The following is a 24662-nucleotide window of genomic DNA, read 5'->3' as shown; positions in this document are numbered from 1 at the left end:
TTCATAATTTGCTTTGTATAAAATGATGCCATTTTAGAGTACTAAAAGCGTGTCCATCACTTTAAATAGTGTTCTTTAATTCATATCATCTGTAAGAAAATAGTCTTAAAAGAAGTTGCAGTTGTATGATAATAAATCAAGCAAAGTTGGGGAAACAATTTCTTTTTTTGACCCTGGGATCATGACCTGAGCCGAAATCAAGAGTAGGATGCTCAACTGACTGAGTCACCCAGGCGCCCCAGAGGAAACAACTTTCGTTCAATGTCTTTTACAGATAAAGATCTGTTCTTAAGCACCTCACATTCTTTGTATTGTCTTCAGGACAGCATGGCAAAGTGGGTGTACATATGGCACATTTATTACATGAGGAACTCTAGAGATTTATTCACTTGATTTTACATGAAATGTGAGCATATTATAAATGGAAATAATTCTAAAGTTTAGGTTCTAAAACTTATCGAATATAATTGATCTAATCTGATCTTTCTTTAGACTAAGAATCTGCTTTTAAAGAAATGTCTATTTCTATCTGAGTATCTATCCAAGTATAACTTTGACTCCCCCAGAAACGTAACTGCTAATAGCCTATGATTAGTAGTCTTACCAATGGTATTGGATGAAAGCCTTACCAACATCAGAGTCGATTAACATATTTTATACCTTACATGTATTATATACTGTACTCTTACAAGAAAGTAAGCCAGAGAAAAAAAAGTCAAGCAAATATTTTGCTTGTTTGTTATATTTTTTATTTTTTTATTTTTTTTGAGAAGGAGAGAGTGCAAGCAGGGGAGAGGCAAAAGGAAAGAGAGAGATCCTTAAGTAGACTGTTACATAACATTACATAATGTTAGAAAACATCATGCAAAAAGCAAGTTAAACCTGTTATTTTAAAGCATAAGTCAATGTGTGCATTTAGTTATATCTGAAAGTGAATGGATAGAGTCAAAACGAATTTGGAGGCAGTCTGTGGGGTAGGTTCAAGAGGATGGTAATCTTAAAGTTAATTGGCCTAGTCAAATTACTGACGGATGATGGTTATATATCATTATACATCTTGCAAACCTACAGAATATATAACAACCAAGAGGAAACCTAAAGGCAAAACATGGATGCTTAAGATGTAGATTTACCCTTGGTAATAAAAAAAGTACCATCTAGCGAATGATGTTGTTAATGGGAGAGACTATGCTTGTGTTGGGGAAAGGTTGAGAAGTCTCTCAATCTTTCTGTGAACCTAAAACTGCTTTAAAAAAAATAAGTCTTTGTTTTTTTTAAAAAAATAAAAAAAGTCCTGATAAATTTATGGAAAAAAAACTGTGTAGAACATATTTGTTGAAATAAGCTCAAAAATATATAAAACATGCTACAAACTGGCTATAGGGTATATGTTTTTGTTTTTACCATAGAATGTAATGCTAAACATAGCTATTCAGAACTAAGCAAAATAAAGCAAAACTAAACTAATTTTCTCTCTCAGAAGTATTTATTGGGTACTAGTCTGTTGTTCCCCAACTGCAGTAGAGAAATTCTGGTACGCAAACATGTTTTACATTTTTGCCTTTGTCACATTTACAATGTTCCCATTGACCAAGCCAGTGCACATGGCAGAGCCTGTAATCAGTGTGCATGGTGTCTCCCTAAGGGTCTGGCTCAAGGGAAGAAGTTATGGCAAGCAGTTTGTCAACAACCTATCATAGCTGCCTGCAAAACGTAAGGAGAGCTACAGAACTCTGTTTCCCTATGAATTTTGGCAGGTGTTTTTACGTGGCCTTTACAAAACCTTACTGACATCGTAGGCTCAGGGAATCTTCAGGAGTTTAAATCCTTGCATGTATATGCTCTCCTAGGTCTTTAGGATCCTGACCGTTATCTGTTCACTGGGTCAGATTAGAAGGTCATCAGTATTACAGGTCAATGTGATATTTTGTAACCTGGAAATATATTATCCTGGAGAGCAGAAGAGTCAACACTGTCTTGAGGCAAGGCAGTGAAGCTATGGCTATCCTTATCATGAAGTGGCAAAGTGGTACTAACCCTTCTGATGAAAGAAAACATTTGCCAACTCATTGCCACACCCAAGGCTATTTTTCTTCCCCAGGAGAGTCCAGCATCTGCCACGGCCCATTTGTTTTCTGCAGAGATAGGTGGGTGGAGCTCAGTAAGTCTGGCCTCTTCTTGACATTTCCGTACTTAGGTGAAATACAGGACACGTTAAACAGTGCAGCCTGAAGTATTGGGGTGTTAACCCTCCATGGAGTGACGTTTGACCCACGAGAAGTAAAAGACGATAGGGAGCTACTCAGCTAAATCCTGTCTTCTTTCTCCTTCCTATATAGCTCTTCTCAGATGCGGTATGTGTGGAGCTTGTCTGAAGACATCCTTCGAGGCAAAAAGACACATCTGTGGTGTTAGTTCACACCTTGTGAGGCAGTAGACTCCAAGGTAACAAATCACCTTGCGTTTCTTCCATCATTCTCTGTCTCATTTTTCTTTGTCCTCACTTTCATTGACCTGAATTTTCATCTCTCAAATAAAGCATCAGTGATTTATCTTCGCCTCAGGCTGCGTTTCCTGGATCCTTGGGATATTGTCAATTTAAAAAATGTGAAAGCTGAGAAGAGACCAAAGGTTGCCCAATAATTATGTCTACATGTCACAGGCATGGCATGTTGTTGGTTCAAAATGGATTTCCTTTTTGTCTTTCACAGAGTTCAAGAACTGGCCATCTGTTTTGTGAGACACTTTCCTTATACCCCAAATACATTGTTGATACTCAACTCCTTAAGCCCATTTTCATCTGCTCCTGCTCTGTGTTGAATCCCACCACATAATCATCCCTGACTTTCTCCTTTCTGACCCAGAAAAATCCTTCATCACTTCATGACATGACTTCAAATTTTTTTGAGTTAGTGGAAGCAACAATTAGCCAGACAGTTTAAGCAAGAATGATTTCTTTTTTTTTCCTCTTAACTTAAAAAAACATTTGTTTAATGTTTATTTATTTTTGAGAGAGACAGAGAGAGAGAGAGAGCATGAGCAGGGGAGGGGCAGAGAGGGAGACACAGAATCCGAAGCAGGCTCCAGGCTCTGAGCTGTCAGCCCAGAGCCCAACGCAGGGCTCGAACTCACAAACAGCGAGAACATGACCTGAACTGAAGTCAGGCTCTTTATCAACTGAGCCACCAGGGCGCCTCAAGAATGATTTTAAAATGGATTCAAAGACCTTATAGACAGGTGGAGGTTGACTGCTCACAATACCTATGTGTATTAATCAATAATATGCATATTATTGGATAAAGTAACATTTATTTTAATTATTAATTATTCAAAATTGAATTTTGATTTTGTGACTTAGTATTTAATAGGATAGTGGACTTCTGCTATTAACCATATGACTGGAAAGGAAAAAAAACAAGTTATTCAACTATATAATATATTATTGGATCTAATTTTGATCTAAGTCAGTGGAACAGTTTTCTCTATTACCCATATTATCTCTTAGGATGAATTATCAAACTACCTTCTTATACATACAGTTGATCCTTCAATAACAAAGGGGGAAAGGGTGCCACCCCCACAGAGTAAAATATCTGAGTATAACTTTTGACTCCCCCAGAAACAACTACTAATAGCTTACTGTTGATTGAAGCCTTACCAATACCAGAGTTGATTAACACATATTTTGTATGTTACATGTATTGTATGCTGTAGTCTTACAGGTAAGTAAGCTAGAGAAAAAAAAAAGTCAAGAAAATCTTTTTTTTTTTTTTTTTTTGAGTGGGAGAGAGTGCAAACAGGGGAGGGGCAGAAGGAAAGAGAAAGAGAATCTTAAGCGTGGAGCTCAGTCTCCCAATGGTGAGATCATGACCTGAGCCAAAATCAAGAGTTAGATGCTTAACCAACTGAGTCACCCGGATGCCCCAAGAAAATCATTTTCAAGAGAAAATACATTTACAGCACTTTATTTATTAAAAAAAAATCCACCTGTAAATGGACCCATGCAGTCCAAATCCGTGTTGTTCAAGGGTTAACTGCACTGTGAAATATGAATACAACTGGTGAAAGAAATTTTGTCAGATCATCCTGTTATGCAGTCTACCACTTTTAAACAGCAGATGAATAATGGACATATGATAAACTACACATATTTAAACAATTTGATAAATTTTATATATGTAGACACCTGAAAAATCATGATCACAATCAAGATAATAAATTTAGTATCAATATCAAAGTCTTCTAATGCCACTTTGTAAACCTCTCTGAGATCCATAATCTATCCCCCACAGGAAATCAATGATGCACTTTATAGCTATAACTTAGTATTTTCTAGAATTTTCTATAAATGAACAAATAGATTATATGCTCTTTCACAAAGTAAAATTATTTTGAGATTTATCCATATTGTTGCCTGTATGAATATTTCAGTTTTTAAAATCTGAATAGTATTCCATTGTATGAATATGCCATACATTTTTTATCTATTCATTGGTTTATAGAATTTCAGAGTCATTCCATTTTTGTAATATAACACATAAAATGGCAATGAACTTTTGTTTGCATGTCTTTGTATGAAAATATTTTGTTTCCCTTGGAGATAGACCTAGGAGTGGAGTTGTTAGATCATATGGTAGATGGTCTTTTCTTTTTTAAGAAACTAAAATGTTTTCTGAGGTGGTGTAACAATTTACACTCCTGCCCCCAGAGAATAAGAGTTCCAGTTTTTTTACATCCTTACTAGTACCTGATGTAGTCTGGCTTTTGATTTATAGCATTTCTAATAAATTTGCAGTGATATATCATTGTAATTTGAACTTGCAATTTTTAATAAGTGATGATGGCCATCTTTCCATGTCCTTATTTGTTATCCAGATATATCTTTTTTTGGGGGGGGGGAAGCAGTGTCTACTCAAATCATATGCCAAATTTTAAATGGGTATCTCTTTTCCTACTACTGAATTTTGAGAGTTCCTTCTATATTCTAGATACAAGTCCTCTATTAGATATAAAACGTGCAAACATTTTCTCTAGTCTATGACATGTATTTTCAATGTTTCACAGTTTCTTCTAAAAACAGAATTTTTAAATTTATCAGTGTGCTCTTTTATGAATTATGCTTTGTAAATCTAAAAAAAAACCTTAGCCTAATTCAAGGATATATGATGCTCGGTATAACAAATGCCACCCACCACTAGAAGTGCTATTTTTGTCTCATTGTCGAGGCAATACATTTTAAAATATTCTACCTTATATTCTAGCTTATATACAGCTGACCCTTGAACAACATGGGAATTAGGTTACTGACCCTGGTACAATTGAAAGTCTGTGTATAACTTCTGACTCCCTCAAAACTTCACTACCAATAGCTTACTATTGATTGGAAGCCTAACCAATAACATAAACAGTCAATACTGTTATTGACAATGTGGATATACAAGATAATACACATATCTTGTGTATTATATGTATTCTATACTATATTCTCACAATAAAGGTAAGCCAGAGAAAAGAACATATTATGAAGAAAATCATAAAAAATTATTTTCAAGAGAAAATATATTTATAGTACTGCACTGTTTTATCAGAAAAAAATTACTTATAATTGGACTGGCACAGTTCAAAGCTATGTTGAGGGATCAACTGTAACCTCTGTCACACGTGCCATACTGAACTTGGGGGTACTTTTTTTGTTGCTTTTAGAGTAGGGAGGAAGGATGTTTGCTCTAACTAGTTCACACGATATGAGTGATTGTTGTGTCCCAAAGGCAACAAGGTTATCCTGTTATGAGTGATGGCTCTCTTGATTCTCTTCTAATTCGGTTATTCCCTCTCTGGTCAAATTCATAACTCTGGCAAAAATAAGGGGAAGGAAGAACAATTTAGCAGTAGTCCAAAGGAATTTTTCCAATACCAAGGCGATTCCCAAAAGGGCAAGGATTTCGACCATCCACAGTAGCTCTTTCCCAGTTTGCCTATGGGCAGCAGTGCAAGAAAATATGAAAGAAAACAGTTGAAGAGCCACAGGATTTATTACCTGCATCGATATCTATAAACATTGTGGGAAGTAACAGGTGCACACCCTGTAAGAACCCTGAAGCACGTGACATCTTTTCTTGACATTTTTTTTTCAAATTTTTTTCCTATTGACTTGGATATTATGGGGACAAACTACCCTAATTTCCTTCCAGAATCTTCACCCAATTTTGACCTAGTTAGTTATGAATCACTCTGCTTTTAATAATAGTTTTATTGATTTCCTATTTTTTCATTATACTGTGGGATCCATCATCAGAGAAGTCAGGAGGGCTTCATGACCGATTTCAGCTTTCTTTAGAATCATAACATCGTCTTGTTTGGCAATGACGGTCTCTCGCGTATCTGGTGTTTTGTAAAAGACAGAATACAATATTATTTGTTTTTCCTTATTTTAGAGACATGGAAATTAAAAGCAAATAAAATACCTTTGGTTCTTTACTGCTCTTCATTTCACAATTATCTTCCATAAATGCAGAACTTCATAATTATAGAAAGTCACAGCGACAATGCTTGAAAATCACTCTGTTGTTAAATTTAACCAAAGAACGTTGCAGGCTCAGTAAAGCACAGGTAAGAAAGGATTTATATAACAGAAATTTTGGCAAAAATAGGTGGAACAATTTTCTCTTTTCTAAGGAGGCACTATCATGCAGGACCCTGTGCAACTATCGTTAGAAGGCTCCCCACTAGGGGATTATTAGTTCTGACAAGGTTTTTCCTCCTATTTCAGAGACAGAATCAGATCTGCTGAAAGCATAGATATATTCACTCTGTCCGTGGAGGAGAAAAAATATTTTCTACCAAAACTCAGTTTTATGAAAACTGAATTTCTACTGTTAATAGACATTGCAAACAGCAGAACTCTTGACTATTTCTCTGTAGGGGAAAGTCGTCCGGCTGGGTAAGGATCTGTGTGGGTGCCTTGTACAGCACCTGTTAAGGGTCCTTAGAAATGCACGACCAGAAGAACCCAAGAACTTAGTGGTCACGGACCACGTGTCTCTCTTGAGCTGCCGGCCACCATCTGTGCATGGCGTCAGGGATCCTTATTCCTCACAGCTTATATATCATTCTGTGTTTCTTAAATCACTTGAAACAGGCAGTGTGCATCACTCTTAGAACAAATGTTTGCTGTTTATTCCTTCTGGACACTTTCCTCCAAAGTGCTGCAGACTCTTCACCCTTGGAACATCAGCTTCATCTTATGAAGCCTCAAAAATCAACATTTGGGCCTTTTATTTATTTATTTTGTTATGTTTTTATTTATTTTTGAGAGAGAGACAGAGACAGCATTGTGAGTGGGGAGGGGCAGAGAGAGAGAGGGAGACACAGAATCTGAAATAGGCTCCAGGCTCTGAGCTGTCAGCATAGAGGCCAATACGGGGCTCGAACCCACAGATGGCAACAAGATCACGACCTGAGCTGAAGTTCAATGTGCAACCGACTGAGCCACCCCGGCACCCCAACATTTGGACCTTTTCACGTTTAACTGAGCCGTGCTGAAGCAAACACATTCACAGGTACTTTATTCTAAATTCCTTATTTTGAGCTGAAGGTAGGTGGTTGTGGGTAGGGGAAACAGAGACAGACTCTGAGGACAGCAGTAGGAGAGACAATTATTGGGAGAAATAAATGGTACTCATTGAGTAACTTCGAAGTAATTTAAGTAGCTTATCCCCCACTGAACATTTTATTGGATCAACCCAGCTACTCTATGAGCAAGATATGTCTGACACAAATCCTACCGAAAAGAAGACAGAAGCTCAGTTAAGTCTGATAACTGACCCAGAGTCACCATACAAGTCAATAACAGAATAAAGATTTACGCACAGCTTTATTTGTGCGGACTACATTCTACCGGGCTCCATTATATCAAGTGTTACTGTACTTCTCCAAGATCTACATTAATTACTTCTGTTATCAAATTTAATTGGCCCCTCTCCTTCGTCAACCTCTCAACCTAAAGGACTGAGAAAATGGTTGAATAGAGAATATATACCAAACTCCATTTTGTACCAAATTTTTAATTTTCCTCTTCATGCATACCACCAGAATTCTGAGAAATTTCTTTTAACAGAGCAATTTCTGTGCTCATCCGAAATAGGGGGGATGAAATATTATATAGCAGTAGGAGATCAGTAGAGTTTCAACCCGTTTAAGGAAATAGAAACGGATTTGCTCCTATCATAGGCTATGTGGTTAAGTTTAGGAACAAGCTCCTGATAACGGAAAAGTACTTACAGCTGTGACTTCTGTAGTTCCCTAAAATCGTCTAGACTCGGAACACTGGCTCATTACACCTCTGGCTTATAGCTAACACGTTTACATCTTTTCTTTCCCCCTCCATTTATTCTTTTCTCTGCACAGCATCCTGTGCCACGGCCCAGACACACTGAGCCGGGCGTCGCAGAGAAGAATTAGGGAGAATCACACCTACCCTTGTACAGAGCAGGACTCCAATCCCAGGCTCCTGTCGGCCCCCAGACCCAGCACCTAAGCTGCTGCATAGCCGGGAGAATTGTGCAAGAAAAACAGAGTCTGATCCCCAACCTGGCAGGAAAGTGCAGGGACCTGCTGTATTGGGTAGATGGCAGGCTTATAACCTAGAATTATCATACCAGTGTGTCTGAGACTTTTCATGATTTAATACATCAGTATTTAGGCGGTTGGTGTAGGGAGAAGAGTAGCATAGATGAAGGCAATTTCATTCTAGTTATTCTGACCCAAATCCTGAAAAGTCATTCCAATTCTCTAACAGCTCATCTGATCCAACAGCACATCCTGGCATACCTCCTTTAAACTACATCCAGGGTTTAACTACCAGTCACCATTCTCACTATCCCAATCCACTCCAAGGCTTAGTTTCCAACCAAAGCAATTGCAATAATCTTTTTGCTGCCCCAATACCTGACACGCATGCATGTTCGCCGTTATTTTTCATGTGTCAAACATGACTTTATGCTCTTGTCTGATCTTTGTCTGTTCTACAAGAATGTAATTTCTTAAATGTTTTTAAAGGGAATATTTTTTTAATATTTATATTTGAGAGGGAGAGAGAGAGAGAGAGAGAGAGAGAGAGAGAGAGCACACAACCACAAGCACGGGAGGGGCAGAGAGGGAGACAGAGGATCCGAAGCCGGCTCCAGGCTCTGAGCTGTCAGCATACAGCCCGATGTGAGGCTTGAACTTGTGAACCATGAGATCATGACCCAAGTCAAAGTTGGACACTTAACCCGCTGAGTCACCCAGGAGCCCCTACTATAATGTAATCTAAATTAGCCCCCACCTTAGAAGATGATGTGCCATATTTTGCCCAAGATACTGTGATGTGGAAATTAACGTTTCCTTACAGAAGAAGAGTTTTTTAAAAAGCTTCCCTAAAATGCACAAAACTGATGGCATGAAAATGTATTAAGTACTAGTTCCTTCTTTAAAATAAAATCTCCCCAACACGTTTACAATTATGTTAATGTAATGTTTCATAGGGATACGTTTTCCCCTTCACAGGGTCGTCTCAAGTATTCTTTATTCCCGGAAACTTTTATTTCTCATGATTCATTAACATTTCAAATGATCATTTATAGAATTATTTTGCCACCCATACATAGAAATTATTCATTTTCCTTTAGGCCAGGACCAATTTTTTCTTATTTACGAGTGAAGAAATTTGTGACATCTTATCAGAAACTTAATTCAGACTGAGATTAGTGATTTATTGCCATAGTGTTCAAGAGAAGAAAAAGTAAACAAAACCAAACAAAACAAAAGGCTGAGTAAATAATATAAATGAGCCAACTAATACAGTTTTAATGGAGGCAGGTCAGACCAAAATAATTTTTTCATGGTTCAGAAATTAGATGGATTTGTAAAGGCGGGAGAGATGAGCTGAGATTTATGTGTAAGCAAAGAATCCAGCAGGTGGTGATATCATGTCACCATAGCATAGCCTACTGTAGTATAGTCTAGAACAGAATAGATTAATACAGCACATTGTACCATCATATAGAACCAATTGGTAGGATGCATTTATAAATATTGGAGTTTAGGGAAAAGGCTCGGGTGCCTGCCATTCTCTGAAGGCGAAAATGAGAACCAGGTTATAGAAGAACCAGAGTCTGGGCAAAAATCTATCCTGGAACCAGCAACTTTTCAGGAGTTGTTGAAAAATTCTTGCTTTGTTCATGTGAAGAGTCTAATTTCTGGGTGAAAATACAAGGGCAGTGTTCACCTGGTAACAAAAAAATGGATTTTCAGGGCTCGGTAGACATTGGGCAAGAGTTTCCTTGGCTCCTCACTATCTAAGCAGAGTTTGGTCGTAAGTCCAGCCACTTTTCATCTGCCGTGCCCAGGGTCACTAGCAGACCCAAGTGCTGGCCTCGTTTCTGTCCCCCTGATGCAGTAATGGGAGGATTATGCCTGTGACTTAAGGTTGGAGCTTTCAAAATTTCAGACGTTCGCAATGATTCACAGCAAATTATTTTGATATTCAGTGTTATAACTTAGAAAACCTGCATATCTCAGATGCATTTCAAATATTTTATATTCAAGTGACTAGAATTTTAAACTAGAGGTGGGACCTGTGTTTCCTGTTTTTTTTTCCTTATGAAAATTAGCCACTATGATTTCTGTCAGCTGTCTCTTATGGATACAGCATGACATTCTTGTCAATCAGCAGGGAATAAGAAGTAAAAGTATTAATTTTATAAAGTGCTTGGCAATCTTTACGTGACACTTTGGAGGAGATTATAAATATCATTAACATTATCAAATTAGATGCTTCAATTTACAATTGTACTTAATTACATATTGACATGATCACAGCTGGGTATTTTATACATCACCCTTGACGTACAGTACATATAATTTTATGTAGCCTATTAGTCTTTCAAAATGTTTTTCCCTCCTCATGAATATTACTAATATTAGTTACAAATACTTGTAAGCATTAAAAAAAAACCCTCGATAGCATTCTCCTGTTAAAGAAAAAACAGTTACAATATTTGGGGAGAATCCAGTAAACTTTGGTTCATGTTGCTTTGGTTGCTCAGATACTCACAGATAGAACTTTTGAGAGTAAAAGTGACAATTCTAGAAATGTTTCCTCTTGAAAAATCTTCAAATATATCAAATATAAATACAAATATGTGTGCAAGTATGCTTTCCCCCTGAATGTGGCATATAGTTTATTAGTAATTTGCCATAATTATGATCATGGCTTATTCACAATACTCCAAAATAACTGGATTATTGAAAATCTTATATTCTCACACAGAGTGTGCTGCATGCACATTTTGGAAATGTCATAGTTTTGTGACATATACATGAATTGGGAACTAAGCATAGTGTTTGTTTGTCTGTTTGTTTTTCAAGTAGGCTTTCCAAGGATGCATTATATCAGAAAATCAGACTACTCTCTGAACAGGATGTCAGTATAAAGGTATTTGTTCTTATGAGTCAAAATAAAAAAAAATATAGAAAATTCTAAAGATGAATGTTTGTATATAAGATGTGCTCTATGTGATACGCTAGTGTCAAAACCTATTTCTTTCAAGTAGAACCTTAAATATAGTTAATTTATATTTGGTACCTAGATTAAAAAAATTTTTTTTCATGTTTTCTTTATTTTTGAGAGAGAGAGGGTGGGGAAGGGACAGACAGGGAGATACAGAATTTGAAGTAGGCTCCAGGCTCTGAGTTGTTAGCACAGAGCCCGATGCGGGTCTCAGACTCACAAACTGTGAGATCGTGACCTGAGCCAAAGTCAGAAGCTTAACCAACTGAGCCACCCAGGTGCCCCGGTACCTAGAGTTTTTAAAAAAATGGAGTTTGTTGCATTCAGCTGCTCTATTTGTTGAGTCTCAGGTCCCTGAGTTAACGACAAAACAGCTTCAGATCCCTCTTGGATTTGAGTAAATCTAAGAACAAATGAACCTTTCAGGTACACATTTGCTGAAAAAGCAATTTAAAGTAGAGAACAAGGGGAGGTTGAAAGTTGGCTACTAAAGGTTCACACCGGTATACATTAAGTAAAAAGGAACGTGACCCATTGAAGGCAATTCTGTGGAGGATTTTTCAACAGGGACCCGATGACAGAGTGGAGCTGGGCTAGGAAGTGAGCCTGAACCCGGGAATCCCTCTCACAACCATAAATTCTGTCTAGTTGCATGCCGAACGAAATGGGAACACTAACGTTCTTCATGAACAAACATCATTGTCCCAAGTTTTACATGTTTTAGGCCACCACGTAAGTCCATGAAACGAGACAAATGCTCGGCAGGGTCAGCAAAAAAGGCCCTGCCTTGTTTGAAATTCTGCCCAATAACCTACATTTGGTTCTTACTCGGTGACTGGCTGTAGTCCATTTTTCTCTTCAACTTTACTGAAATCTCCAGGGTGTGTTTTCAGGGCCTTATATTTCAACTTTACTTTCTGTTTACCCTTTCCATGATTTTCAAAGCAACTGTTCTGTATTTGCCATCTAATTTATCGAATTATATCACTGTCGTTCACTTAACGATTCTACTGTCAGACATGGTGGTCCCAGGTGCCAACTGAGAGCCTGGCTGGTCTTTGTATCTTCAGCCATGTGAGAACGTGTGTGTTTAATTCTGACGTTGGGTTTTCAGGTTGGCCTTTAAGCTTTGTAGGCTTGCATTTGCCCACATAACTTCACAGGGAGACAGGCCAGGTGCAGGAGGTAAGCACTCCAATATAGGGTTTTGTTTCCTGAGGACACAAAGACTGAAAACAGATCTTATGCTACCTTTTACAAACTCAGGTGAAGTCTCAGAACTCAACTGATGACTGTCTCTTGTAGCAAAACATTGCTGCAGTGGAGGCCTTTTAAAATTGGCAGTTTGAAACTCCTTGTGCACATGATACCTGGACATTTCACTCATTTCCCTTCTCTCCAGCTTTGCCCCCCCCCCCCCCACCTTACCAGAGCTCGGCATCGCCACTTCCCAGCAGAAAATGCCAGCGGAACTTTAGCTCATCTCGGGACACCTGGGTGGCTCAGTTGGTTGAGCATCTGACTCTTGATTTCGGCTCAGGCCCTGATCGCAGGACTGTGGGATCGAGCTCCACGTTGGTTCTGGGATGAGCGTGGAGACTGCTTAGGATTCTCTCCCCTTTCGTTCCGCTCCTCTCCCCTCGCTCGTGCTTGCTCTCTCTCTCTCTCTAAACTAAAAACATTAAATAAAAATTAAAAAAAAAGAACTTTAGCTTATCTTAAAACAGTTTCCCAGATCTAAAATTTTAAATATATATAGTTCTCATTGTTTCAATAATGCTCTATTGCTTTTAACACATGCTGTTTGTAATTTGTCCTTGTTAAGTTGATACGGTAGAGACGCAGACCTGCAGTGATTGTCTGAGCTCCTTCTCAAAAGTGGAAGTTTTCCTCTCTTTCTGCTTTTCATTATAATAATATCATTTCAAGAGTAAGACAATATATCCATTAACAAGTTGCTCTTAGGTATGCTGGCAGCTGGTACCAGATAGAATTTAAATCCATTCATATATTAAAATGGAAAGTTCCACCAAAAATAAATAGGAATGAAAACACTGAAGAATCCAGGCCTGCTTATTTTAGAAGGACTGAGTGTATTTCAACCGAAGGAAAGAGCCGGCCATTTGGTAGAACCAGTAAGGTCTGAGAGTGGTTTGCCAGTTGTCCCGAAAATACCTGTGTAAATGTGTTTATTTCACCAGGAATGTGAAAAAAAAATTTTTTTTTCAGACTAGGGAAATGAAGAAGTGTGAACTTTACATAGACCATCTAAATAGTAAGTATGGCAGGGTAAAACTTATCTCATGAGACGAACCTAGGGAAGATCATTTCAACAATTTCACATTAACCAATATCATGAAAAATACATTCAGTTCACATGAAAATGTGTAGTAACAAGGGAACAGCATTAATTTCCTTATATGCACATACAAGTAGAATATGCCAGATTACCCTGTCTGTTAAAACTAAGCTTCTAATGCTTCACTTGTGAAGCAGTCAGTATTTTCATTGAAGTTCAATAATCACTCTTTTTAGCATTTAAAAATGCATACAAGGCACTAAATACACATGGAAGAGAAAACCATGAATACGGGTATCTAGAGAAAAGAGGCTATTCAGAAAATGCAAATTAAAAGTAGCTAAATTGAATACTCTGATGGTCTCTCATTTTAAGAAAAGTGATAGTTTTAAACAAAAATAATGTATTTAAATTAAGTGTTCTCAAAATGATGTGTGAAATATCAGATGTTCATTGATGTTCAATATCTGGAGAGTTTAGCAAGGCTACTTCTAACCATTATAAAAATGGATCAGAAGCAAATTGTAACAACCTTAAACACTATTAAGTGAACATACCAACTTTCAACTCCAGCTTAATATTTAATAAAATTCAAAGACCAACAACCATCGTTTTGGTTGACTGTAAGGATATTTATGAGCAATTGGAAGGAGCAAAATTACTTATTACAAAAAAATGCAGTTTACAAATATAATCCAAACTTAATGCAGAGGAACTGTGTGGAGATGGTATATTTTTAAAACTGAAAACTATCAGCTATAAAACACTGCAGTTTAAATCAGTTTGTGGGCAGGTGCAAGCGAAGCCCTTTGTTTTGTCGATTTAGCATAGAATTCTTTTCTTTGAAGTTTTATAGGTAAATGAATTGAGAAAAAAAATTGTGTGATAATCATTCTAAAAAGTAGAGTGTGATTTCATTTAAAGATGCAAAAAACCCTACTTTTATTAAAGTACTTAAAAAAATCTTTCCATTATACTCTGATCTTGCTTAGATTTTTATGCAATGGAAAGAAGAAACTATAGTATCTCAAATAGCAGGTTCTACAATTTTTATACAAGACAGATCTTTGTAAATTATAGGATATTTACTATTTTTTCTTTTTTCTTTTCTTTTTCTTTTCCTTTCCTTTCCTTTCCTTTCCTTTCCTTTCCTTTCCTTCCCTTCCCTTCCCTTCCCTTCCCTTCCCTTTCCTTTTCTTTTCTTTTTTCTGATGGCTCTTATCAAAGGAGTGCAGAATCTGGAAAAACTCTTGCTTTGTAAAACAGATTAAAAAGCTTGTCAGGGGCGCCTGGGTGTCTCTGTCGGTTAAGCCTCAGACTTCAGCTCAGGTCACGATCTCACTGTTCATGGGTTGGAGCCCCACGTCGGGTTCTGTGCTGCCAGCTCAGAGCCGGGAGCCTGCTGTGGATTCTGTTTTTCCCTGTCTCTCTGCCCTTCTCCTGCTAAAGCTCTGTCTCTCTCTCTCTCTTAAAAATAAATAAACAGAAAAAAAGAAAAAAAGAAAAACTTGCCAACGACATAGATGACACATAGCTTCTGTTGAAACCTAAAAGGCTTACTTGAAATAACCATTACCGACCTTGCATGATTTCTGGAATTCTTACCAGAAGAATCACTATTTTGCGCCAGATTATTTATTTGCTTACTGAAGGTAACAAAAGAATATTACCTAGGAGAATTAACACACTAATTTAAGAAAAATTCAAAGCAAATCCAACAACTATTAATTTATTGAATGATTTGTTCATCTGTTGTGTGTATGATATTGAGCTAGATGCTGACTTAACAATTTTTTATTAAGCATTTTAATTTTGATTCCAGTATAGCTAACATATAATGTAATATTAGTTTCTGGTATACAAATTAGTGAGACAGCAATTCTACACATCATGCAGAGCTCATCATGACAAGTGACTCTTTAATCTCCGTCCCCTATTTCCCCCATCCCCCCACACACTTCTCCTTGGGTAACTATCAGATTGTTCTCTGTAGTTAAGAGTGATTTTTATGTCTTTTTTTTCCTCCTTTGCTTGTTTGTTTTGTTTCTTAAATTCTACATATGAATGAAATCAAATGGTGTTTGTCTTTTTATTTCCTTTATCCGTTCATCAATCAATGAACACTTGCGTTACTTCCATAATTTGGCTATTGTAAATAATGCTTCAATAAACATAGGGGTGCATGTATCCCTTTGAATTAATGTTTTTGTATTTTGGGAGTAAATACCCTAGAGTGTGATTACTGAAACATAGGGTAGGTCTATTTTTAACTTTTTGAGGCATCTCCCTACTGTTTTCCACAGTGGCTGTAACAGTTTGTATTCTCACCAACAGTGCCTGAGGGTTCCTTTGTCTCCACATCCTCACCAACACTTGTTGTTACTTGTCTTTTTGATTTTAGCCTTTCTGACAGGAATGGGGTGGTATCTCACTGTGGTTTTGATTTGTATTTTCCTGATGATGAGTGATGTGGAGCATCTTTTCATGTGTCTGTTGGCCATCTGGATGTCTTCTTTGGAGAAATGTCCATGTCTTCTGTCCATTTTATTTGTATTTAAATTTTTTTAATGTTTATTTTTGAGAGAGAGAGAGACAGACAGACAGAGCATGATCATGGGAGGGCCGGAGAGAGACAGAGACACAGACCTGGAAGTGGGCTCCAGGCTCTGATGTGTCAGCACAGAGACTGACGTGGGGCTCACAGTCACGAACTGTGAGATCATGACCTGAGCTGAAGTTGGTCACTCAACCAACTGAGCCTCCTAGGAAACCCTTTCTGCCCATTTTTTTGGATTATTTTTATGTGTGTTGGGTTGTATCAATTTTTTGATATATTTTGGATACTAACTCTTTATCAGATGTGTCATTTGCAAGTATCTTCTCCCATTCCATAGGTTGCCTTTTCGTTTTGTTTATTGTTTCCTTTCTTGTGTGAAGGTATTTTATGTATTTTTATTTTTATTTATTTTTAATGTTTATTTTTGTTTTTACTTCCCTTGCCTCAGGAGACATATCTAGAAAAATGTTCTTATGGCTGATGTCAGAGAATTTAATGGATTTTTATGGTTTCACGTCTCACATATAGGTCTTTAATTCATTTTGAGTTTATTTTTGTGTATGGTGTAAGAAAGTGGTCCATTCTCACTCCCTTGCATGTAGCTGTCCAGTTTTTCCCCACACCATTTGTCGAAGAGACTTTTTATCATTGGATATTCTTTCTTCCTTTGTCAAAGATTAATTGACCATATAATTATGGGTTTGTTTCTGGGTTTTCTATTCTGTTCTATTGATCTATGTATCTATTTTTGTGCCAACACCATACTGTTTTGATGACTACAGGTTTGTAATTTAACTAGAAGTCTGGAATTATGATATCTCCTGGTTTGTTTTTCTTATTGAAGATTGCTTTGGCTCTTCAGGGACTTTGTAGTTCCATACAAATTTGTTCTAGTTCTGTGAAAAATGCTGGCGGTATTTTGATAGGGATTGCATTAAATGTGTAGATTGCTTTGGGTGGTGTAAACATTTTAATAATATTGGTTCTTCCAACCCACGAGCATGGAATATCTTTCCATTTCTTGGTGTCCCCTTCCATTTCTTTCATCCATGTTTTACAGTTTTCAGAGTACAAAATTTTCACCTCTTTGATTACGTTTGTTTCTAAGTATTTTATTCTTTTTGGTGCAACTGTAAATGGGATTGTTTCTTTAATTTCTCTTTATGCTGCTTCATTATTAGTGTATAGAAATGCAACAGAATTCTGTACCTTGATTTTCTATCCTGTGACTTTACTGAATTCACTTATCAGTTCTAGTGGTTTTTTGGTGGAATATTTAGGGTTTTCTATATATAATATTCTGTCATCTGCAAATAGTGAAACTTTGACTTCTTTCTTGTAAATTTGGATGCCTTCTATTTCTTTTTGTTGTCTGACTGCTGTTGCTAGGACTTCCAGTATGTGAGAACAGACATTCTTGTCTGGCTCCAGATCTTAGGGGAAAAACTAGAAGTTGATACTTGCAGTGGGTTTTTCATATAAAACCTTTACTCTGTTGGGGTATATTCCAAAGAGGCCTTTTTGTTACTTCAATCAAAGTAGCCCAGAGTAGATTGACTTTGCGTTGTAATACGTGGTTGCTCTTGTGATACTGACAATCTGGCTTTGCATCTTCCAGCCCCACTTGCCTCCATCTCACTTATGTTCTCAGACATGTTTGACCTGCTAGCAAAATGATCCTAGAGGACCACCGGTGGTCTCATTCTAGCAGCCTGACAAGCCAGTGTATATCAGTTTTCTAAGACTGCTGCAACAAATTACCACACACTCAATACCTTAAAGCAATAAGAATTTATTCTCTTATGGTTCTGCAGGACAGAAGTTTGAAAACAAGGTGTAGGTCGGTTGGTTCCTTTTGAAGGCTCTGGGGGAGAATCTGTTCTAAACCTCTGTCCTAATTTCTGGTGACTTCTGGAAATCCTTGACTTTTTGGCTCATAGCTGCATCGCATCTGTCTCTGCCCGAGTCTCCATATGTACTCCCCTTAGTGTGTGTCTCAAATTTCCTCTTCCTTTCTCTCCTAAGGCCAGCAGCCATTGGAGTTAGGGCCCACTCGAAATCTGAGATGGTCTCATCTCAAGATCCTTAACCCAACTGCAAAGACTCTGTCTTCGAGTAAGATTGCATTAACAGGTACCAGGACTCAGAACTGAGACATCTTTTTGGAGGACACTATTCATCCTATCACACAGTAAGAGAGAAGTGTTTGTCATCGTCATTGTTGTTTTTAAATCTCAGTGGTTCCAAAAATGTGCAAGGGATGCCTGTCATTTGCTGCTTAACCTGTTTGGGTCCAGTGCTTAGCCATGGATCAGTCATAGTGGCCAGGGAAAAAAGCAGATTGATTGTCCTGGCTTGGGTTTCTGACCATCCCTGAGGCCAGAACACGGCATTTGCCTCTTTTCCAAACCTTGTGAACTGATAAGAGAGGGGTCATTCATCAAAGAGAGCTGGATTTTTTTTTTACCACGATAAAGAATACTTAGCTAAATCATGGTTTCCACTATATTACACCTATATTCAGATAAGCAGTATTTAGCAGGTAAATGTGTTGTTGAAAATTATAATAAAGTCAGGAAAATATAATTTTACTACAGAACAACTAAGGCACAACAGCATAGAAAGAGTTTTATCTGCCCCCACATTTGTCATGATGTGTCCATGGTATTTTAAACACGACTTCATTGCTTTCTACAATTACATCTTAGCTTAACAATGTTGGGTCTTGTTTTTATAGCTTTATTATATGCACCTAGTAATAATGAAAATCTTCAATTAGTTCCCAAATAATTAGAACTAAAGGTACAAATCACACTTTTATAGCTGATACTTTACATTTTCAAGTATATGTTAAAAGCAGTAAGTCAAATTTATTTCATAAAAACACAGCTGAGAAATCATCATTAGAAAAAAGTTGATTGCACTAAAAAAACACTCAAATAATTTTCATTGGTTGTATTTTTTTTTAAAAAGATGAACTATTACATTAAGGAGGTTAACAGAAGATCATGGATTTACACCTGCATGTTTTATCATCCACATCCAACATGTTTGCATCGTTCTTTTGGGAATATTTTCCTGACTCTGTGTTCCTAGTGTTTTTTAATGCTAGCATTATTCTGAATAATATGCAAAGGATGATTATATTAACAATCTAGTCAAATCTCCACTAGCAATACTGAGGGACCCATAGTTGGCACAATCACTGTTAAAGTCCTGAAGATGAGGGTAGTCACAATCTAAGATGGTCTCTAAAATTCTCACTCCCTGGGGGCGCCTGGCTGGCTCTGTCTGTTAAGCATCCGACTTCGTCTCAGGTCATGATCTCACGGTCCGTGAGCCGAAGCCCCGCATCAGGCTCTGTGCTGACAGCTCAGAGCCTGGAGCCTGCTTCAGATTCTGTGTCTCCCTCTCTCTCTGTCCCTCACCCACTCCCACTCTGTCTCTGTCTCTCTCAAAAATAAAGAGTAAAAAAAATCTTAAAATTCCCACTCCCTGGCATACACATCCGGTACAATCCCCTCTGTATTATTATTATTGTTATTATTATATTATTATTTTGAGAGAGAGAGAGAGAAAGAGAGAGAGCACAAGCAGCGCAAAGGGACAGGGGGAAAGAGAGAGTGTCTTTGGCAGCTCCAGGCTCAGGACGGAGTCTGATGCAGGGCTCGATCCCACAACCTTAGGATCATGACCTGAGCCAGAATCAAGAGTCAGAAATTCAACTGACTCTGCCACCCAGATGTCCTAATCCCCTCCATCTTGATGTGGGTAGGACCAGTGACCGATGGGCCGCCACTCCCGTGATGAGGTCACCACTTATATGGCAAAACTGATGGAATTTATCAGGTATAATAAAGGTCTCAAATCCGTTGGTTTGAGTTAATGCAAAGGGAGATTTTCCTGGGTGGGCCTGGTGTAATCAGGGGAAAACACAAGATGGATTCTGCTCTCCCTAAAGAGAACAGGATGGAAAGCAGCACAGACTCTGTTTCTGGAGCTGAAGAAGGAAGGCACCGTGGATTCTACAGGCACAAGGAAGCCTTCCTGCCAACAATCTGCATAAACTAGGAAACTGACTGTTCCCTAGCCAAGCTTCTATATGCCAAAGCAGTGCAGCTTTGATTTCAGCCCTGTGGGACACTGAGCAGATGGGGCCGGGTAAGCAGTACCCACACCATGCCACGCAGAAACCAAAATAATAAATGTGTGCTGTGTTAAGCCATGAAATTTGTGGTCATTTGTCACGTACCAATCAAAAATTAATTCAAAGATAAAATGACAGAAACTCTGAATAACATTTTCTGTTTAAGTTACATTTTCTACCTGCATTATATCCAGAAGCTATTTATTTCTGCCTTAAAGTCGGAGGAGAATGTTTTGATAATAAATAGCTTTCCAATACACTCAATGCCATTCTTACAAACAGGGTGTGCCAGAGCAGTCTTAGCCACCATGGTGAGGAAAGGACAGGACTGGAGAAGTGGCTCTGGGCTCTCTGGGATCCATGGGGCTCTTGGATGATCTCTGGCTAACAGAAACACAGACACTTCTAATTACTTGTAAGTTCTCTGTGATAACGTTACCATTTGAACACTCAAAGATGGTTTCCTCTCACTTACAACTTTCCATTCCTACTGAAATTTCTAGTCTTTAAAAAAAGTTGTATTTGAAAGGAATAGTTTCCTTTTTCTCCCTAAATTAAGCAACCACAATTTTTATAGTTTTGAGCATTTATAGTTTTAAGCATTCTATAAAAAAGTTTCATATATATATGTATATATATATGTGTATATATATATATATATATACATATATATATATATATATATATATGCTCAGAACAATATTCTAATCTGGCTTGGAGGTACAGAGACTTTTGCATTTACACCCTGGTAAGAAAATTTATAAAGCAATTGATCCATAGACCCTTCTTATTTTTCTTCTCTCAGGGCCATTATCTTCCCCAGTTCTTGATCCATTGCCACTTCGCTCCAGGAAAATGAGTCCAAACGTACTCTTCTCCTACTACTCAAACACAACTTAGCTTTTGAAGGGTTATTTCCCTCATGGCCTGGAAAGTAAAAAGTAATTGCTTTCTTAATCTCTGTCAATCTCATGAAGATAAAATGTTACTGCTTGAATAATTCATTCTCTTAAGATTATTTACAATTTAAAAAAGTATTGCAGAAAATGTCTCTGTACCCAAAGGAAAGAATCCTTAGCGGTGGAAATTTTAGTTACCGACAGGCTGGTTTTTGGGATTGTCACTTCAAACCACATCTCTCAGGCCGCTGCCTATGAAGTTCTCGTGCACGTAAAGCTAGTCCCTTCTCCATCTAAGGAGACTCTATTCAGGAGAGGTTTGCTTTTTCTTGAAAAAAGTTTCTGAATGTTCCTCTTTGTAATTTTCATCACTGAACTGTATTCTTTCAGAACTGCTTTGTTGTATTTTTAGTCACTTTGAACGCTTTCTTTATTCATTCTCAAGGCTGAGAAACCCATTGCTTGAACTTGACTTCGTTAGTTTGATTTCCAATCCTGTCATTATTTTTAATGCTTCCTTGAAATGGCCTCTAAGTTGCACACGTTTTCTCACAGTAATGAATCATGGGTTTCGGCGTACCTGTCAGAAATGAGACGATATTGTGTATGAGGAGATTTGTATATTGAATTGCAGTCAATGTGATAATTGCTAACAAATGCAGATCCCCAGTGAGGGGACCTCTTGCCCCCTCCTCCCTACCCACATATCCAACTGCCTATTCAACCTGTGTACATATTTACCAGGCATCTCAAACCACTGTGCCCAAGCGCAAACGTTCCCTGCCACACCCATCCCCGCTTCTCCTCGGCCAGCAAACCCCCTTGCCACAGACTTTCCTTTATCAGTAAATAGAAATTCCACTCTCACCACCGCAAAAGCGCGTCAGTGATGTTCTCCACTTTGTTATTCCCCTGGCCTCTCACACGGAGTCAGAAATTCTGCCTTTTTACCTTCAAAACACCCCCACGATCTGTTGTTCTCTTACCTCCTCGTCCCAACCAGTACCTCCTCTTGCTCAGATTAGTGAAGTTACTTCCTAATTGCTTCCCTCATCCCACACTTCCTGCATTTCCATCCCTTGTCAGGCAGCAGCAGATTTTTCTTAAACACGCACCTCTTCAAAACCTTCCAATGGCTTTTCTTTAAAGTCCTTGACTTAAAAGCCTTCCCGATGAATTCTGTGATCTGTGTCTTTTTGTTTTCTCCTTATGTGTGGCCTTGTCCTTTTATTTACTTATTTACTTATTTTTTAATTGTTGCTTTTTGCATGTCTGCCAATTTTGTATCACCTTCCGGACATGGTCACTTTTACTTTGTTGAATGCTCCCTTTTAGTTTTGAATTCCTCTCACTAGATGGGGCTTTGCTCTGGGATGTGATTAAGCTACTTGAAAACAGTTTGATCACTTTGAGATTTGCTTTTAGGGTTTCTTAAGTGGATTCAGAGCAGCCTTTAATGTAGGGATATTTTTCAGCTACAGCTCAGAGACTTCTCTTTCTCTTCCCCCTCAGGGACTTAATTCCCCCCCGCATACGGATCTTTTTACTTTGCTTGAGGTACATCAACTATTCTCAGCACTGCGTGAGCTTCCACAGTTGTCCCTCCTGCCTCTTTCTGGTGGCTCAGTTTCTGGCCTTGGTGATTTCTTCCCTCACGTGACTCAGCCCTCAGTTATGGATTCTGCGGTTCCCCAGAGCTTGCTCTCCATGGGGCTCCCTCCTCTCCATGGTTCCAGGCAGGGAATCCAAGGCCGGAACTCCGGACTCTGACCCTCGACTTAGAAAGATTCTGGGCTGTGTTTGATTACTCCCCTCTGCTCCCTGTTCCGAAAACTCTTACCAGGAAATAAGGCCAACTGTGGGGCTCAGTCACTGGTTACTTTGTCTCTGGGATCACTTTCCTGTGCTGTTTCTTGTTCTGCCATATATTTTGTCCTGTTTTATAAAGATCATTTAAGGCAGAGGGTAAATCTGGTCCCTGTCGCTCCATTTTGGTTGAAAGTGGAAGCCTAGAGATATTTTTTACAGAATCAATGTTTGCAGTCTTTTACTGTTGTTGTTTATCTTCTTGTTTATTGCAGGTAGAACTTGTTCGGAGTATAAACTAGATTTTTCCGGAATTAATCGAGTTGCCCCAAATCAATAATACTACCTGATTTTTGGAAAGTTTTAGCCTAACATCAGTTACCAGCTTCACCTTTACTTTGCTTATTTGCAACAGATCATCTCTTGTGTGTAGAGAGAGGGAAATGGAGACAGGCAGAGAGAGACAGAAAGAGAGATTTTTTTTTTTGTCTCCTTCCTGTGGTGGTCTTAAGGGGAACTGCCTGTTCTGAATGGAGTTACACTTCAGGGCATGATGCTCTCACTCTGATTAGGTAGTGAATCTGCTACTAAACACTGGCACGGTGACCTTCCATGTAACTTTCCTGCCTATGTTTTCAGCTCCTTGGTTCAAGTCAATTTCAAGGGTCCACTTTAATTGCTGTGTTTTAAATCCCTCCCTACCCTGAGGGATTTGCTCATCTGCTCATTATAATTGTTCCTTGAACTGATGCCTCTCCTGGCCCCAGTCCATGTATATTATGGTGTCTACACATTGGCTTATGTCCATCTAAGTTAGGACAAATATCAAGCCAGAGCCAAGAAAGTGAAATTTATTTATTTATTTATTTATTCATCTATTTTTGAGGAGAGAGAGCACGAGCAGGGGAGATGCAGAGAGAGAGGGAGACAGAGGATCTGAAGCAGGCTCCAGGCTCTGTGCTGATAGCAGAGAGCCCGATGCAGGACTTGAACTCATGAACGGTGAGATCATGAGCTGAGCTGAAGTCAAATGCACAACTGACTGAGACACCCAGGCGCCTCAAGAAAGTGAAATTTAAAATAAGGAATGAGGGGCCCCTGGCTGGCTCACTTGGTAGAAAATGCGACTCTTGATCTTAGGGTTAGGAGTTAGAGTACCATGGTGGGTGTAGAAATTACTTGAAAATAAAATCTTTCAAAAACATTTTAAATAAATTAAAAAGAAAAAAAACAAAGAGTGAGGTAAAATTACATTTTGGATATCATTTTTTGGTAATTTTTCCAATTAGTTATTTTCTAGGCGTTTATGGGACAATGAAGAAGAGAAATTATTTGAAAAATGCTAGTCTTTAAAATAAGCTTAAGGGAAATATTTTCTAGTCCAGTAGAATTTTTTTTTCAGA

This window comes from Acinonyx jubatus, chromosome D3 (assembly GCF_027475565.1).
Source record: "Acinonyx jubatus isolate Ajub_Pintada_27869175 chromosome D3, VMU_Ajub_asm_v1.0, whole genome shotgun sequence".
In the NCBI taxonomy this organism is placed as follows: domain Eukaryota; kingdom Metazoa; phylum Chordata; class Mammalia; order Carnivora; family Felidae; genus Acinonyx; species Acinonyx jubatus.
The sequence above is the reverse complement of the archived record's forward strand: the minus strand, read 5'-3'. Positions refer to the sequence as shown.